Consider the following 18,716-nt stretch of genomic DNA (forward strand, 5'->3'; position numbering starts at 1 on the left):
CTATAACTATGCATTGCAGGTGTGATCAGTATTCCAGGGTAATTGCAAGCAAACATGCATGCAAACAAAGCTACAGTAAACAGGGCTGCATGTAGACCATTGTACAACAAACAAGCTGTACCACTTCCAGTAGGTAACACTGCAAATATGCAGGCACTATGCACATGTACATGGAAATACACGGGTCAAATGGCTAGGGTCCAGTCTCAGCACACACAAGTGTACAGACCATGTACTGTCAGGATGTACAATAACTGGATGGAAACCCATGTGCTCATACCTACAGTAATACACATGTCAAATAACAGACACTGAGCCTTCACTAAGTGGTTCCATACTTAGTAGGATGTATGCTACCTGGCCTGCCACCACAGTATCCCTGACATATATGGGGACTCTCCCTCCTGTGACAGTTAGTTTTGTGTGTTGGGGCTGTCTAGCATGGTATGAGATGTGAGCTTGCAGTGCTAGGGTGCTCCTGTGTGTCCTGTACCAGTCGTGTAGTACTGCACACATATCAACATCCTCAAACATCCGCATTGCAGAGTCCAGTGTGGGCAACATGCCACTTACAGTTTACATGTCCATCATTGCGTATTACTACATTCATTACCTTATCCCCTGTGCTACCTATGTATGTAGCCTTCTGTTGACATCATTACCACCAGTATGCCAACATGTGCAGATGATACACTATGGTACTTACCATGGGTGTAGACAACAGTACATGACAATCACACCCTTACTGCATCAGGCATGCTGTGATATACCCACAATTAATTCAGCACACAGTACTGTTAAAAACATGATACTATTACTACACATCTATGTGGCCACCCTGTGCATCAGCAACATGTTAACCTGTACCTGCACAATTGTTACAGATTGCAGGAGGTGGCACAGTTTCATCATATGCACTGGGTGTGAACTTGGTATGCCTGAGTCAGCCACCGATACCACCGATTGACATGTATGTGTATGTGTGTTGGTGAGGGACAGCAGTAGAAGGTGGGGCAATGTTGATGCAGTGTGTGCATGTATGCGGTAGCCCTAGGTGTTGTCAATTCGCATGTGTGTATGGATGCACACAGTTCCACCTCATGGCTACCATATACTGGTGTTTGTGGACAGCCACAGACTGTACCTGCCAGGTCATACAGATCAGTGTCTCTGGCCACGGACACGGTACCTGGCCATGGACACGGTACCTGTGCCTTGCAGGGGTGCTACGGACCGTTCCGGTACCAACCCATACTGGGTACTGTCATCAGAAGCAGGTGTTCGTTGACTGGACACAGATCCCTGCCAGGCCTGGCCAGAGCCACGTGCACATGGTCTCCTGGGGCGGTCTGATGCAGCACAGACCCAGCATTGCTGGGGCTGCTGCTGGCACTACGGGGGCAGCCGCGGCCCTGTTGTCATCCGCGACGACTGCCAGCTGCTGCTGTTGCTGGCATACGGCCACATCGATGCCTCAACCGCCCATCATTGCCCTGGCTCATGGACATGTAGTTAAGGAACCGGTCTAATATGTCCCCACAACGTCTGTCTATGACATTGGTGAAATCACAGATGGCAGCCGCAATGTCACGCATACTGTCAGTCATGGCTGTGCGACATGCTGTCAGCTCCCTCAGACCCTGTCTGGTGTACCGTTCCATACGTGACTGTGCCTGCATGACAGCCCAAAACATAGCTGAGGTTGTAAGACCTCTGTGGGCACATCTGACAGGGGCAGTACGCCCACGGATGCTCCCACGAGAATCCCTGGACATCTGTCTGTGTGATACCATCTCTGGGCCATGCCCATGGCTGCTGTGTGGGGAGGCATGTGCCACAGATACCACATTACCCTGGTCAATGCCCACTGTATGCTGTCTATCACCTAGGGACATTGGTGACAAAGGGTGTATTGGCAGGATAACTGTGCACATTGATGGGGTCGACAGCTGTGTACTGTCAATCGGCTGACCAATGGAGGACCCTGGCATACCTTCCTGTGCCATTACACAGATGACATCATTATCAGTACCCATGGTACCTGATTCAGGTTCCCTGCTACATGACACCAGAGCAGCACCAGAACCTGTGGGAGGGAAACAGGAAACACAGTTTACAATGTCTACACATTACCAGTGATGCACACATGCACACATGCACACATGCGCACATGCACACATGCACACATGCACACATGCACACATGTGCACATGCACACATGCACACATGCACATGCACAGGTGCACACATGCACACATGCACACATGCACACATGCACACATGCGCACATGCACACATGCGCACATGCACATGTGCACACATGCACACATGCACAGGTGCACACATGCACAGGTGCACACATGCACACATGCACACAGTTTCACACAATTGTACAGTACTCAGTATGCGTGATATCAACACACAGACACACCTACATGCATACAAAGAGCACTACTGAGTGAGCCGAATATTACTATTACTATCAAGACTATTACAGGAATTGTTAATACACACTCACCAGCATGGATAGGCTGCATTGCTGTTCCACCGGAGGGACCTGCAGACGTGAAGAAACTAATGTCAGTGGGCACAACTGTGCCATTGTTACTGAGTATGATACAGGTCAGTAGTACAACAGTCGCCTTTCACAGGTCAGCTGCTAATATTGAGGATATCACACTTGCACATTAAATACTATGGTGGCAGCTACAAACCAAGGACACACCTCACACATGCATTAACTACCAGTGTACACAACAGTCAACTATACATATGGTATATTACCTGCACGTTCACTGTCTTGCTGCTGCGTGGCTCCAGCCTCCATCATAATGCATGTCTGCTGCTGTTGTTGTTGCTGGCAGACTGGAGCCACTACACTCATGAGTAGTCCCTCCAGTCTGGTGAGTGGGGGATGTGTAGCCACCCCACCACCTGTGGCGACCTGTTGCCTGTGGATATCCGACGCACGCTGACGGACATGTCTGATTAAATCACTGCAGTGATGTCGTTCCTGCTCATATGTCCTATTATGCGTGCCTATGTCATTTACCCGACGGACCAGGTCTTGCCACAGTGCAGCCCTCTCCTGCTGATTCTGGCTGGTGCGGGAAAAGAGTATTGCATAATCCCGCACCAGGCTCTGGTGTATCGCCTCATCCTCAGCTGTGGAGTAAGTGGGATTCCGCGGGTGAGCTATGTACCTGAAAAAGAAAATAACCTGATATCAGCAATATATGTCAGCAGAATTTGGCACACATACTACACATGCTACTCGACTGTTATGATACAACATATCTCACATATATAGCATCTGTCTGTCTATTGGTGGATACACATGTAAATGGCCAGGTATCAGTGCTCAGCCAGCAACTGTGCAACAGTACCTGGCACACTCCATACGACATACTACCAAACCCCAGCAGTCAGAACACTGATTCAGGTCAAGAGCACCTCCTCACTCTGAGGGTTTGTATCTAGGTACTGTATGGCCTACATCCTCAACTACTGTGAGCTGACCACACACTAATTGCCCTGGATATACATATCCCACCTCCACCACCAGCACAAATGACTATAGTGAATAACATTACAGATGCAAACTTTACACTTTGTAACAGTGACATGGTATCCTTTCAGCCCACTGGGCCAGTGGCAGATACAACCCACAATGCTGACCCCTACACAATTGCTTTCTACAGACATCTCCGAGAATGCATGGATCATGCAATCCCATATATGACCAAGACACTCTCCACAAAGGGACAGCATCCTGTCTGGTGGACCCCAGCCATAGACAGATTGTATTACAGAAGATGGAAGCTACTGCAAGACAGAGCATAATTCCATAAAGGGAGGGCATGTCTGAGCAGCACTAGTAAGGATCTATTTTCCATCATATAAACATCCATGGGCAACTTTGAGAGGGAAATGAAGAGGGACACTACAGATAACCAGAAGGCCTTCTTCAGTTATGTTAGCAACCTGGTCAGAATCCATCCTCTATGCCCATAGTTAGTACACAACAACAAATATTTCACTGACACCACAGATATTGACAACATTGTGGCAGACAGGTTCAGTGCAGGTGTCACCCCTCCCTCTCCCCCAAAATAAGAAATAGTTATCCCAGCTGACTGTAACCTCCCTGTCATCACAGATGTCCAGGTGAGACCAGCCCTCAGGAAAGCAGAATACACAACATGACTGGGACCTGATGGTATCCCCAGTTGCATGCTACATAAACTCTGACAGGAGCTAAACACACATATAGAAGTGCTATGTAACACTAGCCTGACTACAGGATATGTACCTGTACACTGGCGCACAGCAGCAGTGGTTCCACTCCACGAAGGAGGCACCTCAACATACCAATACAATACAACACAATACATTACATTACAATACAATAATATACAATATGCTATTGCCCCAGGGACTACAACAGCATACTGTTCTGCTACCCTGACCATTGTGACATGTGGTGTGATGGTACCTGCTGCTGTTACACAGTTACACAGGGTGACTCATATTGCATATTACCTATCTGACTAACATTCAGCAGGGGTATGTGTGACATGTACTCATGGGGAGTCTTGCTTCTTAACACTGTGTGGTTTATTGCAGGGTATGTCTTATCTGTGGGTAGGAACTTTTACCTCCACATGTGCTCTCTATTGCAGTGGCATGGATGACACACAGCAGTCATTTAGGTTGTGGATGGTGTGAGGTGTTACTATGGTTGTTGGACATCTGTCATGGGTGTGACTTACGTATGTAAATCCGGGAGTGGTAACCTCTGTGCGGGTAGTATATGTGTACTCTGTGGTGTTGTCAGTCACTGTGCATTGGTAATGTGTTAGAGTGCATTGTCACAGTGTTGTACATGTCACTGTGTCCTTCTCCATATCTGTAGCTGTCATGTGAGGTCCATACCATGGCATCCATTATGTGGTGTGGAGGGGTACACCGACCTACATGTCCATAGCTGACACACCATGTCTGCTGACACATACCATGTGCAGGTATTCCAGGAATAGTGTGCCACTGTGAATATCATTGGGGCAACTATTGTACACATTTATGACCCTGTTCACCCCTGACACATGCGGTGGTGGGCAGCCAATCACATATCTGGTGGTTACTGGTGTAGGTGATTTGAAATGTGGTATGTTACTCCGGTTTTGACACTGGTGTTCACTCCATGCCTTTGTCACCAGGCACCTGTTGCAATACATCTGTACACATGTGCCTCACTCAGAATTTATATACATCTCTCTCTCTCTCTCTATATATATATATATATATATATATATATATATATATATATATGTATATAGATATATCTATATGTATATATATATATATATATATATATATATATATATATATAGAGTGGGTGAGAGTGACAGAGGGGGTGGGACAGGGTGTGTTGAGGTCATCATATACAGTCATACCTGTAGATAGTCAGATCAGTCTGTCTATGTATATGTATCTACATATATCTATATCTGTATGTGTGCATTACATATATATGTTTGTACATATTCTATCTATCTACATCTGTCTATGTATTCCTACATCTCTCTCTATGTATGTATACATATATGCATATTATATATATATATATATATATATATATATATATATATATATATATATATGTATATACATACATACATATGTTGACATACATACGTATCCATATGATAGACAGGTATATCAACATACTGCAAAACATACATAACTGTGAAACCTACTTTGTACATTGCACTACAACCTACAGTCAACCTACATTGATGTGTGCACATAGATGCTCTCACATACAAATGTATGTACAGCCTTCACTGATAGTTGCTGTATGTCCCCTGCCCTTTACACATCTTCTTATACATATGGATACAGACCAATGACACATATGGAGGGTTCACAGTATGTAGACCTTTATAGTATTACTTTACATTACCTGTGTTTGTCACAGCTGCTTGTGTTGCCGTCTGGTTTTCTGTCCTGCTGCTCCACTTCCCAGTTGTCAGCTTTCAGGTGGCTGTTGCTGAACAATTTTGTTTGTGTCTGCTTAATTTCAATTGTCTCTGTCTCTGTCTCTGTCTCTCTCTCTCTCTCTCTCTGTCTGTCTCACGTCCTCCTCAGGGTGCAATGAAAGTATTGCATGTGTGGACTGGGAGTACAGCATACTTTGTAGGTATCTGCATATGCCCATGTGATGGCCTCTGCACCAATTGTTAGCCAGCATTTGCTAATTGCATGCAGCCAGTTGTGTACTGATTGCAGTTCTCACTGTGATTTCAGAACAGTGCTATAAAAAGGTATGTGAGATAGGCGTAGCCCTTTCAGATTTTAAGGGCAGGGACCATGCTGTTATGCTGTGGACAATGTTCTGTGAGTGTAAAGGTTGGTATCTCTCTCATATTTCCAGCTGTGTTGTAGATTAACATTCCTCCATTCATTTCTCCAGTTTCCTGTACTAACTGTGTATGTACACTGACACCTACAACTACTACTACTGTTAATGTGTGTGTGTGCGCTTTCCTTACACTTTTGCTTGCACTTTGTTGTTAAGGCTTCAATATTTGCCCTTTACAGTCACTACTTGTATGCCTGCTAGGTGTCCTGACTGTAGTGTGCTGCTGTAACTTTCCTATTTTCCATGTACATTCACACCTTGGAATGCTTGCTATATCTGCTAGGGTGTTACAGCATGCAGTGTGGTCTGGCCCTGGTGTGGGCCTTGACATCTATTAGGGTATTTGAGTATGCTGCTGAGCAGGCCCCAGAGACTTTCAGGTTCATTTGTTATCTGCCTCATGTAATGGTACATATCAGTGGGGTACAGCCATTAAATTGTTTGGTATGCTGCAGTTGTGACTGTGGGTTAGCATGAGCATATGTATTACTACACTTATTCTGCCATGCAAGTGGTGAATACTTTCAGGACTCCATAGTTACCATTGCATGTGTTGTTACACCTTTCTGCCTACTGTTTGTACATTTCACATGGAGTCTGTGGGGCATCCCTGTAAGTCATTCACTGTTGCTATGTCTAGGCTCTTAACTACTTAAATATGGTGGTGTCAGACCTCTCATGTGTACAAATATTTGCAGGTTGTCCACATTTCTGCCTCATATTTTGGTCAATATCTCATGTACAGCTTTTTCTGGCAAATCACTCTGGGCTCAAGTCAGAATATAGTGACAAACATTCAAGTTTCAGACTTCATACCCTTCCAAACATCCCACAAAATGCAGACCCTGTTACTCTCTGAACTGTCTGCATTTGTTGTAACATTATTTGTAATGTGTCCCTGGTTTTGGGCCTTTGCTCCACATATTTTATTACTTGGTCCGGATGTGTTCCTGTAAGAGGTTGTGGGGTATCCTGCTGTGAGTATGTGTGTGGCTTGCAAGGTTATATAGTGACATTATTACCTACTAGCTACCAACTAGCATGGCTGTTTCTGTTCACACACTACTATTATGGAAATCCACTAGTTTTGACAGTAATTCTAAATGACATGCTTTGTGTACTACACATCTATATTCCCTTTACATTCATTCCTACTATTACATGATATATTTATTTTAGCACAATGTTCTTGTATAAGAGTCATGGCTTAGTGGTAAGTCATGCAGACTACTGTTTCCAAGGTCCTGGGTTCGGGACTGCCAGTGGGATTTTATTTTGCTTCTGAACTGACTACAAGACCTGTCAATCAAAGTGACTAAGGCACTTTTAAGCAGTTGTAACCGGGTTAGCACTGGTTTGCACGGAGCTCACGCATGCGCACTGGCATTTAGCTCTGTGCGCACAAGCGCACACCCGCTTACAACCACTTAAACTTGCTTACTCTTGCGCACACCCGCGCTATTTTTTTTGAAAGAAATGAAAATGGGGAGACAGGAAATGGTGAAAAAGGGGTCACAAAGAGGGTAAGACAGTAGGGAAACAAGCTTGGGTTTTGCAGGAGGGATATAGGTAAGGCCCATAGCTGCCCATTCCTTCATCAGCAACAGCTGTGCATATGTTTGTAATTTAGTGTGACATTTGATACCTTCCACCCCTGAGAGAGGTGTAAGGACAACAGTAATACTTGTTGTACAGCCAATTGTAATTGATAGTTTCCATGTCTGGTAGACATATGTGCGGAATGGGCAGCTATGTATGGGGTGTAATTTTTTTGTGGGTACAGAGTGCCCTTTTTTTTTTTCAGGTGAGAGTGGTATGTCAGGTGAAGGAAGTCGGTACAGCTGGGGAGGTAGGTTGGATAGGTAAACAGACAAGACAAACAAGACGCATACAGGGGCGGTGTATCACACGTGTGGGGGGGTTACACAATTGACGGGGATGGAGGTTTGGATATCCAGAGCCCATGAGCCCACAGATGGCAACAGTGGAACTGATATCCCCACCCATAGGCAGCTGCCACTATTCCTTCACTGCCCAGGAAAGGGCTGTGCTGGGGGCTGTGTATGCCGGGCAACAGGCATGCCCGTAAGTTGTGCCTCCCGTGCCTTAAGCTGGCGTAGGGGCTCGAGAACAGAGTCCCAAATCTCCCTACGCACCACAGTCCGGACGCTACGGAGGGTGAGTGGTGGTTCTCCTCCGGCCACACTTGCAGAGGGGGGGCGAGCCCCATCCCCTGCAGCGCTTCCACCTGCAGGTGGCACAGGGCCACCGGAGGAGGGTCCAGACTTGGCACTAGTGCCAGGTGCACTCGCCAGCTGAGGTGAGAGAGGTGGGTCGGCTGGAACCCGCCTTCCCTGTCGTCCTATGTTTTGCATTATGTCATGACAGTTTGGGTTAGTGACATATAATACCATTCACAATTAGTTGTAACAGCATGCATTAGTATTCCCATTAACCAAACACCCAGATATTCACACCATTGAACAGCGTGCATAACACATGCATAATTTGAACAGCAATACACAGTCCAACAACATGCAGGGTTAATTGATGGCAACAGGCCATCAGGTTTGGATGTATGAACAGGGCAGATGCATCAACGGACATGCAAATATATATGACCCAACAGGACAAACGTCCAGGGGTGTTAATTGTGATTGCACATACCATTTTCACGTGGAATGGGTTATATGTGGTTATAGGGTGGGGTGAAGAAAATAATATTAACACCTTCAAATACCAATACATATGCTGTACAGTTCTAATAGCTACAGATATATACACATTACTGTTCTAACTACAGTTTCCTATATGATAACTATTTCAACTTGGAGATAGGACTGTTACTGCAACATCAATATACATTTTATTGTTCTTCATACACATTTCATATCTAGCTTTGTTCAGCTACATCATCCTGCTACATTTGCTTTATATAGCTGTAGACAAGTGTGGATGTTTGGTATATCAGACAATCATACTATCTGCATATTGCAGACTGAGAGCAACATATCCAGATTTTGGGATACACATTCCAGATGCAGCAACACTTTGAACAGATTTTGCTGTTTGGTTTTGATTCTCACATGCATTTCATTCTGTCTTGACTGCAGTATACTTTATTCAGGGGTTATTACTGCTGTATTGCTGGATTCATGACACTTTCTCACACTCTCTCACTTGTTTTCATTTTACTATTCAGGATGGTACTTACTTCTAGGCTTTATTGACATGTTTTACCTGTAGTTATTACAATCCTTTCCAGCAGTCTCACTTCTGTCATGTTTCAGTATTTCAACAGGGATATATTTCACACATGTGATTTCATCATCTTCTGCAGCTATACTTTTCAGCCTGCTGCAGGTTGTGTACTATTTTCTTACAGGTGGGGCATTTTTATTTCAGAATTTATGTCAGACATTTTAATTTTTCTGTTTGGCTTACAGGCTGAAACACACTTTTGTAATCAAGCAATACTTGCAGACACTTTCACACTGTTACTTGCACATTTTATTCCTTAGTGACTACACTGCACTCTTTTGCTGACTGTCATACTTTTATATTTCTTTACAGTTACTGGTAGTGGATTACTGACCTGCCTGGTGGTGCAACCGCACCAGCCTATCACCATAGGCTCTGTGGTTCTCAGAACGGACACCTGCAGCTGTGATATAAATGAAGTAATATTGGAATACACATCTCCATAATATCAGCTAGTTTAATTTCTTACATACATAATTAAATGTAACTTACTCAGTAGTGGGGCGTTGGGCATTTGCTGGGCCTCCTGGATCCAAAGGTTCAGTTGGTCCTGCTTGCGTCTTTTCAGGTCTGCATGGTGGTGATGGACCTGCTCACCAGTCCTTGGAATCCCTGTGGCACTGGTGAGAACATGAGCCAACCGTTCCCACACCTCAGCTCTGTATGCTCCCCAGAGGACCTGGCCCTGCATGAGTTGGGCCTCATGATTGTGGACTAGGAGCCAGACCATGTACCTGGACTCCTCAATGCCCCACCGCTGTGCTCGAAAGCAACTACCCTCTCCTACTCCTGTCATTCTGCCTGCAGTTCATTTCTACAATCGTTTATGCTGTGTATTCCCACCTATGGGGCTTATATAATCCGTTTTTCACGCACATATCTGTGATTGGCCATTTTGGAATTGTATCAACTTCAGTAAACCTGCATTGTCATGCTCCAGTTTGTATTCATTCCTATATATTAGCTATTATTTCATTTATAGGTACTGCTGTCATGGCTTAGTGGTTTGGTACCTTGACTATGGTGTATAGTATCCTGGGTTCGAACCTCGCCACTACTTTTTATTTTTCATGACTGTCTAGACATACTGAGTGGTGTGTCTGTGTAAAGGCAGTTTTGATACGGCTTGTTCAACGTTGCCCGTTGGTTAGCTTGTTTGCACGGTGCGCAGCTCCGTGCAAATGGGGTACACTGGTTTAAGCCTCCTTTGGCTATCGGCACGCATATTATGCTCAGCTCAGCTAGGGGCACTTAGATTCAACATGTTAAACTACTGCTCAGCTACGGGCACTCATTTTGCACCAGTTAAACCACTGCTCACGTATGGACAGATGCACTCACCCTGTTAAACTGTAGCTCAGCTATGGGCACATCTGGCATTTTTTATTCTTTTGTTACCTCACATTTCTTCAATTTAAATGGGCTATTTCATTACATTTTACATAAAATGTGGTTTTATGTGTACATATTTGTCAGGGACTTGTTTCGTGCTTATTTTGCTAAAAATAAAAATTGTTGTTGTGGGGGCTCGAACCATGAATGCGTGCTCTTCAGCCAACATCTCTACCGCTACGCTATTGCTTTTTGGCTTACTTTGCATATTTAGTTTTTATATGCTTTCCCACTGACTGCTAACTGTAGCTGCGCTACGGGCACACCCGCGCAAACAAGCGCACTCACGGTTAAACATCTTTACAATTTAAAAAAAGTATATAACATGTTTATTTATATATTTTCTGTTCATAGTCTATGGGGGCATGTGTTGTGTTGTGTTTATTCACATTTCCGTGGACTCTGTCATGGGTGTTTACTTTGGGCACTTTTACTCTTCTGGGGCCATGTCCGCTTACAGGGCTCGGCCTACAGACACGCCCCCTACTGTCTTACACGGACCGTGTTAGCCTTAGGTGTGATTCAGCATGCTCTCATGAATATGCAAAGCATGCTGACGTCACTCCGTTTAACTGCAGCCTCCGTGTAAGAGTTATAACTCTTACACGGAGGCTTCGTGAATCCTGCCCGTAGTCTAATACCGACTGTAGTATACCAGTTTTCTGATCTCATTCCTGCTATGATGGGATACTATTCATCCAGTTTGACCTGTAGTTACTACTTCTGTTTTGAGCAGTCGAGATAGAAAATGTGTGCCTGGGATGTATTGGTAAAAGGGTAGAGGTGGTGAGTGTTTAGCTGAAATGCATAGGCAGAAGTGTATAGTTTAAGTATGGGATACATGTCAACAATGATTAAGAGTTTTAGTGTTTGCATAGACTCAATCTGCTGCCTTTTAACTGCTAGTGAATGCATAATCTGTACTCTTGAATGGAAAGCGATCTGTAGTGATTTAGGTTTATACCAGTACTAGTGAACCAAAACAAGAGCAGCAAACAATTGAGTTTCTAGTGCATGTTTTTCTATGACTGGCAACATTGATTTCACAGATTTCCAATATTTATTTCCAAACACCTTTACTGAATTATCACTTGTGACATAGGCAAATTTACATTCATATAAAAGTAGTCACACTATAATTAACATACCAAACAATGTTAAGTTGTCTATCTCGCCTTCGTTCTTGCTGGTTGGGATCAGAGCCGATTCTCGGCTCCAACTCAGCCATCTTCTATAGCTCGAGAGCTGTTTACTGGCTCGAGGCTACCCCTTATCCCATGATGCCTAGCGCTAGCTGCCCAAATCTCGTTTTTTGCCTCAGCTGTGAGGTGTCGTTTTTCTGGCTCAGGCTCATATAAAGTTTCTTTATAGAACCTTTTTACTAGAAATAGTCTTTTTCCTAGGGGTTTTGTTAGTTTTAGTTTTATATTTGTTGTGTTAGCTAAGTGTGTATTTGTAAATTCCTTCCCTTCCCTTTAAAACTCATTTAATTTAGAGAATCCCCCCCCTTATTCCTTTTCTGTCAGGTTAGCGGTTTAAGTTAGAGGCTTTCATACTACCTTCTTTATAGGCTAGCCGTTTGAGTTAGAGGCTTTCCTATTTAAAAAAAAAAAAAAAAAAAAAAAAAAACTTTAGCTGTTGTTATATTTTTTGTTACAGGATGTCCAAAGAATCCAAGGTGTCTGGGTTCAAGAAGTGTGACTCATGCTGTCAGAAAATGTCTCTGACAGATGGGCACACTTCTTGCATCTATTGTTTAGGCGCTGTGCACCTGCAGGACTCTTTTTCTATCTGCCATGCATTTAGTCCAAGAGTTCTGCAGGAGCGTAAGAATAAGCTTATGCTTAGGGGCCTTTTAAAGCCCCAGGATTCACCGGCCAAGACTCAGCCTGTGAAATCCCCTAAAACTACCAAATCATCGGCTCCAAGTTCGGAGCCATCTTTGGTTCAGACTCTACCTGCTACTTTGGTTCCGGCTGGAACCGATAAGACTATCTCTCTGTCGGCTCCATCAGAAACTTCAGAGCCTTCACGGAGCCACAAGAGGCTGAGGTCCCCTTCTCTGGAATTGATACATTCAACTCCTCGGTCTCCCCTGCTGCAAAGTGAGCACAGTTACAGATCTTCTCACCACTCTCGATCCTCTAGGCTCTCGGATCACGACGTGGAGAGAGTGGTCAGTAGGTTGCTAAAGTCACAGGCACTTGCCAAGATGTTGTCCAGCCCTCCTCAACAGGTGTCGGCTCCGTCCACTTCTATCGATGTTCCTCCTCTGACTCCATTGAGCTCGGAGCCGGAGTTCGTTGGGGTTCAAGTAGTGGAACCGTCAGCTCTGATAACCTTATCTCCTTCAGTTCCATCGTCAGCTCTGATTCCTACGATGGTGCTGTCTGTCGAGGGATCTAGGTGCCGGGGCTCCCTCATCGGCTCTGAGGGGGCAAGTGGCATCAAACCCTTGTCTGACCCCGTTCTCCCTCTCGGAGCTTCGGCGCAGGTGAGCTCAGCTCTTACATCGGCCTTGGGGCCATCTCCCTCGGTGCGGAGAAAGATTCCGATTTCCTCGGAACTGGAGCTTTCTCTGCATCATGGCAGGGATGCCTTCGATGTCATGAGGAGTGTGCTGGCCACTGAGTCAGCTCCACTATCGGCCCCATTGGCTCTGTCCGCTGTAGTGCCTGTGCCAACCTCTGCTCCTCCTCCAGACCCCAAGCGTGGGGAACCGGCACTCCAGGACACCCCATTGGGTGTTTTCTCTTCTTTTGAGGCCTCCCCTGATCATTCAGAGGAGCCCCCTTGTAAGAAGAAGTGCAAGAGGAAGCACATGACTCCCCTGAGTCTGTCACTTCTGATACAGACTTAGATGATTCGGAAGGGTCCCTGAGATCCCCCTCTGAAGATGTTCCCTTTTCGGACATCCTCGAAATGCTTAAGCAGAGGGGGAACTGGAATCCCCTAGCCCCTACCAAGGATGAGTCTGTATTCCTGGAAGCATTCGGTTCCCAACCTTCCACCTCTTGGGTTTCTCTGCCTTTCTATCCACTTATGTCTGTGGTGGCTCGAAAGACTTGGTCAACCCCGGATACAGTGGAACCAACTCCGAGGAGACCTGGCAAGTTCATCACAGCACCCCATGATAAGCAGTTCCTTACCAAAGGTGTTCCTGTTGATGCCATAGTGGTAGCAGCAGCCACCAAAAAAGAATTAGCGGAAACCTCTTTGTCTGTCCATCCTCCTAATAAGGAGTCTAGGACCATGGACAGATACGGGAAGTGAATGTTTGCTTCAGTGACCTTTTCTATGAGGTCACTGAACTACTTATGCCATTTTACCCTGCTTCCGAGGGATCTCCTTAAAGAGCTCGGAGATACCCTTCAAGAATCATCAGCTGAGGGGGCTCAAGCTAAAGTGGCTTCCCAGCTGGGTGACCCTTAATTCTGTAGTCAACTCCTCCATGAGGCTCATTTCCTATGCAGCCGATGGTGCGAGTAGAGCCACAGGTACGGGCGTGGCCCTTAGGAGACATGCATGGATGTGGCTGTGTAACTTTGTGGAACCCTTTAGAGTGTCATTCACCAACACCCTCTTTGATGGTTCCTTTCTTTTTGAACCACAGGTGAAAGACACTTTGACTAGGTGTGAGCAAGAAGGCAAGACTCTCTCTGCCATGGGAGTCCATTTTTCCACTCCTTCCAGACCATACTCCAAGGGTCAGAAGAGTGGTAAAATGTGGTTCCGAAAATTCCAGGGAACCTCGCCTGACACACGTAGTGATTTTTCCTCCAGGGGCAGAGGGGGAAACAACAACAATAGATGCCGCCCTCATGGCAGAGGGGGTCCGCAGAACCAGGACAACAGAGAATCCTTCTCTGAGAAGCCCTTTCAGCATCCCTGAAGTGTTGCCCGGCTGCCCGCCTCTGGAGGCATTCGGGGGAAGACTTTCACTGTACCCAAAAGCCTGGCAAAATTTAACGCAAGACAAATGGATATGGTCAGTTATATCCGGAGGTTACAAAATTCCCTTCTTTCAATCCCCCTTACAGTTGAGCAAATCCCTTCCAGATGTTCCATCCAATCTGAGGGACCAAGCAGTCATAGACGTTTCAAGACTGCTAGGAAAAAAGAGTCATCCAGGAAGTCCCGGCAGACCAACATGGATCCAGAACTTACTCAAGATTCTTTTTGGAACCAAAAAAGACAGGGAACTGGAGACCAATTCTTTATCTCAGCAGACTAAACAAGTCTGTTCAAAGAACAAAGTTTTGTATGGTCACGCTACAGTCCATTCTACTCTTTCTGGGTGAGGACAATTGGATGTGCTCCATAGATCTTCAGGATGTGTACTACCACATCAAAATGGACAGAAGCTCCAGGAGATTCCTTCGCTTCCGGCTGGGAGCCAGTCATTACCAGTTCAGAGCTCTGCCCTTTGGTCTCACCACAGCCCCCAGGGTGTTCACCAAATGTATGGCAGTGGTCATGGCTCACCTGAGACGTCAAGGATTCCAGGTGTTTCCATATCTAGATGACTGGCTCCTCACTGCTACTACCAGGCATCAACTTCTGCAAGCCAGGGACTACACTATCACAATCTGCTCCCAGCTAGGCATTAAAATAAACTTTGAAAAATCTGCCTTGTTGCCCTGTCAATCTATCACTTATATAAGAGCAGACTTAGACACAAGGAACATGTCCGCAAGGCTACCGCCAGAAAGGGTGTCTACAATTCACCAGCAAGTACAAATTCTAATGCAGAGCAAAAGGATCCAAGTCAGGTTCGTCCTTCAAACTCTGGGTTCCATGGCAGCAGCAATTCTTCTAATTCCACTGGCCCGCTTTCACATGAGGATCCTTCAGTGGCTTCTGTTCACACAGTGGTCTTTCCAACAGCTGCCCATGTCTCATATGATTATGATTACAGAAGCATGCAAAAGGCACCTTTCCTGGTAGATGGTCTCCCCATTAGTGACTCAGGGCAGACCCTTCATTCAGCCCCCTCCAATTGCCACGGTGACCACAGATGCCTCCCTGATAGGGTGAGGGGGGCATTATCAGGGTAGGACAGTCCAAGGCACTTGACAGCCTCATGAGTACCACCTGCATATGAACATCCTAGAAATGAGAGCCGTGCTGCTAGCATTGCAAGCTCTTCAAGACTCTCTCCCTTCTGAGACCATTGCAATTCAAACGGACAACATGTCAGTGGTCTGGTACATCAACAAGCAGGGCGGAACCAGGTCCTACCCCCTATGTCGAGAAGCACTCAGACTCTGGCAGTGGGCGATTTCCTCCCAATGATTTCTGATTGTGGCGCACATCCCTGGGAGGTCCAACGTCATAGTGGACAGGCTAAGCAGAACTATTCTCATGCCTCACAAGTGGTCTCTGAATCAGGTAGTTGCGAATCTGATCTTCCGCAAATGGGGACAGCCTTGCTGCAATCTTTTTGCCACCCCCTTCAACAGCAAATGCAGCAACTACTTCTCCCTTCTTCCGCTTCCAGGTCACACACCCAGAGATGCTCTAGTCCACGATTGGCCTCAGGGACTTCTTTATGCCTTCCCTCCGTTTCCCCTGATACAGAAAATCATACAGAAAGCAATATCGTTGGGTTGCAAAATGATCCTCATTGCCCCCTACTGGCCTCGACAGATATGGTTTCCATTCCTGCACCATTACCTTCTCGATCAGCCCTGGACTCTGGATCCGATTCCAGACTTACTGATTCATCAGTCAGGTGGGCTGCATCAATCCCTCCAAACACTCCAGCTCACAGCTTGGTTGCTCCACTTCCAACCTTAGCCAGGCTTCCCAGCATTTCCCTGGCCGCGTGTGAGATTATTGTCTCCTCTCACAAATCCACAACTAGAAAGATTTATGCTAGCAAATGGAAATGTTTCTCTTGTTGGGCAGAGGCTAGGAACGTAGATCATTTTTCAGCCTCAGACCATGACATTTTGGAGTTCCTAGCACAACTTTTTCATTCTGGGTCACTTCTGCTACAATCAGGGTTCAATTGGTGGCCATTTCTAACTTTCATGTTGGGTTGTCTAATTCAAACATTATGTCTCATAAGCTCTGTAAAGCCTTTTTAAGAGGGACTACTCTCCTTAGACCTCCAGTGAGAGATCCCCCTCCTCCTTGGGACCTGAATTTGGTACTAACCTCCTTAATTATGCCCCCCTTTGAACCTGCAGCATCCTGCTCCAAGTTTCTATCTTAGAAACCACTTTTTCTGTTAGCTATTACTTCAGCCAGACACACCTCTGAACTTCAGGCACTATGTGTTCGTCCTCCATACTTGGTTTTTCATAAGGACAGGGTTGCTCTGAGGACTAATCCCTCATTCCTTCCAAAAGTCTGCTCAGAAAACAATTTAAACCAATCTATAGACCTTCGTGTGTTTTTCCCTAACCACACCAACAAGGCAGAATACAAATTACACCAATTGGTTGTTCATAGACAATTGCATTTTTACTTGCATAGGACTAAGGAGATAAGGAAGTCGTACCAATTATTCCTTTCCTACGCCATTGGCAAACAGGGTCTCCCAGTTTCCAAAGTGACCTTATCCAGGTGGATGTCTCACTGTATTACTTTCATTTATCAACTGAGAAACAAAGAGTTGCCTATCAAACCAAGAGGTCATTCTACTAGGGCTTTGGCCACCTCTGTAGCCTTCCAATCTAGGTTGCCCATGGATTCTATCTGTGCAGCTGCTACGTGGGCAAATCCTCATACCTCTATTTCTCATTACAAGCTAGATATGGTCTCCAGGAGTAGAGCTAACTTTGGTTCCACTGTTCTGAAGGGTCTGTTCCAATGAGCCACCCAGGATTGTAGGTGCTAGGGATGCTGTCCCAACCAGCAAGAACGAAGGCGAGATAAACAACTTAACATAAAGAAGTTATGTACCTACCATAATGTTCCATGTTAGTTGTCTTCATCTCGCCTTCTTTCTTGCGTCCCACCCTCCGTCCCCCTGTCCTATTGGATTGAGAGGAGTTTTGGTTTCACTGGCTGAGTGTTCTCTGGTTTGTTTCCTCTACTGACTTAGAGAGTATGACAGGTATGCTCAACCTGTTTGCTTGGACAGGTTGATTCTCTGGCTATGTCTGGGTTTCGCTATTACAAACGAGATCTGGGTAGCTAGCGCTAGGCATCATGGGATAAGGGGTAGCTTTGAGCCAGTAAACAGCTCTCAAGCTATAGAAGATGGCCAAGTCAGAGCCGAAGATTGGCTCCGATCCCAACCAGCAAGAAAGAAGGCGAGATGAAGACAACTAACATGGAACGTTATGGTAGGTACATAACTTCTTTTTTTACTTCACATATATTGCTATATATCATATAACCTAAGCAGCATTACTTAAATTATTCATTTCCTTCTATTTTTATCAACAAAAAACATCTTTATTAAACCATCACTTACTACATAGGCAATCATACGTTTATACAAATGAAAACAAAGCACACCAACACAATTCTAGTTGCACACCTTTTACATCAAAAACCATACTGACACACTCCCAGTTGCAAACATTACACATCATTTATAATCTACCCAATCTTTTTCAGTCAAACATTACATAGAGCATTTAAGTCCTGCTGACTTTTAAACCTCATTCTCCCCTTTATGTAT

Source organism: Protopterus annectens, chromosome 1.part2, assembly GCF_019279795.1.
Source record: "Protopterus annectens isolate FY-2018-M chromosome 1.part2, PAN1.0, whole genome shotgun sequence".
Taxonomy (NCBI): Eukaryota; Metazoa; Chordata; order Ceratodontiformes; family Protopteridae; genus Protopterus; species Protopterus annectens.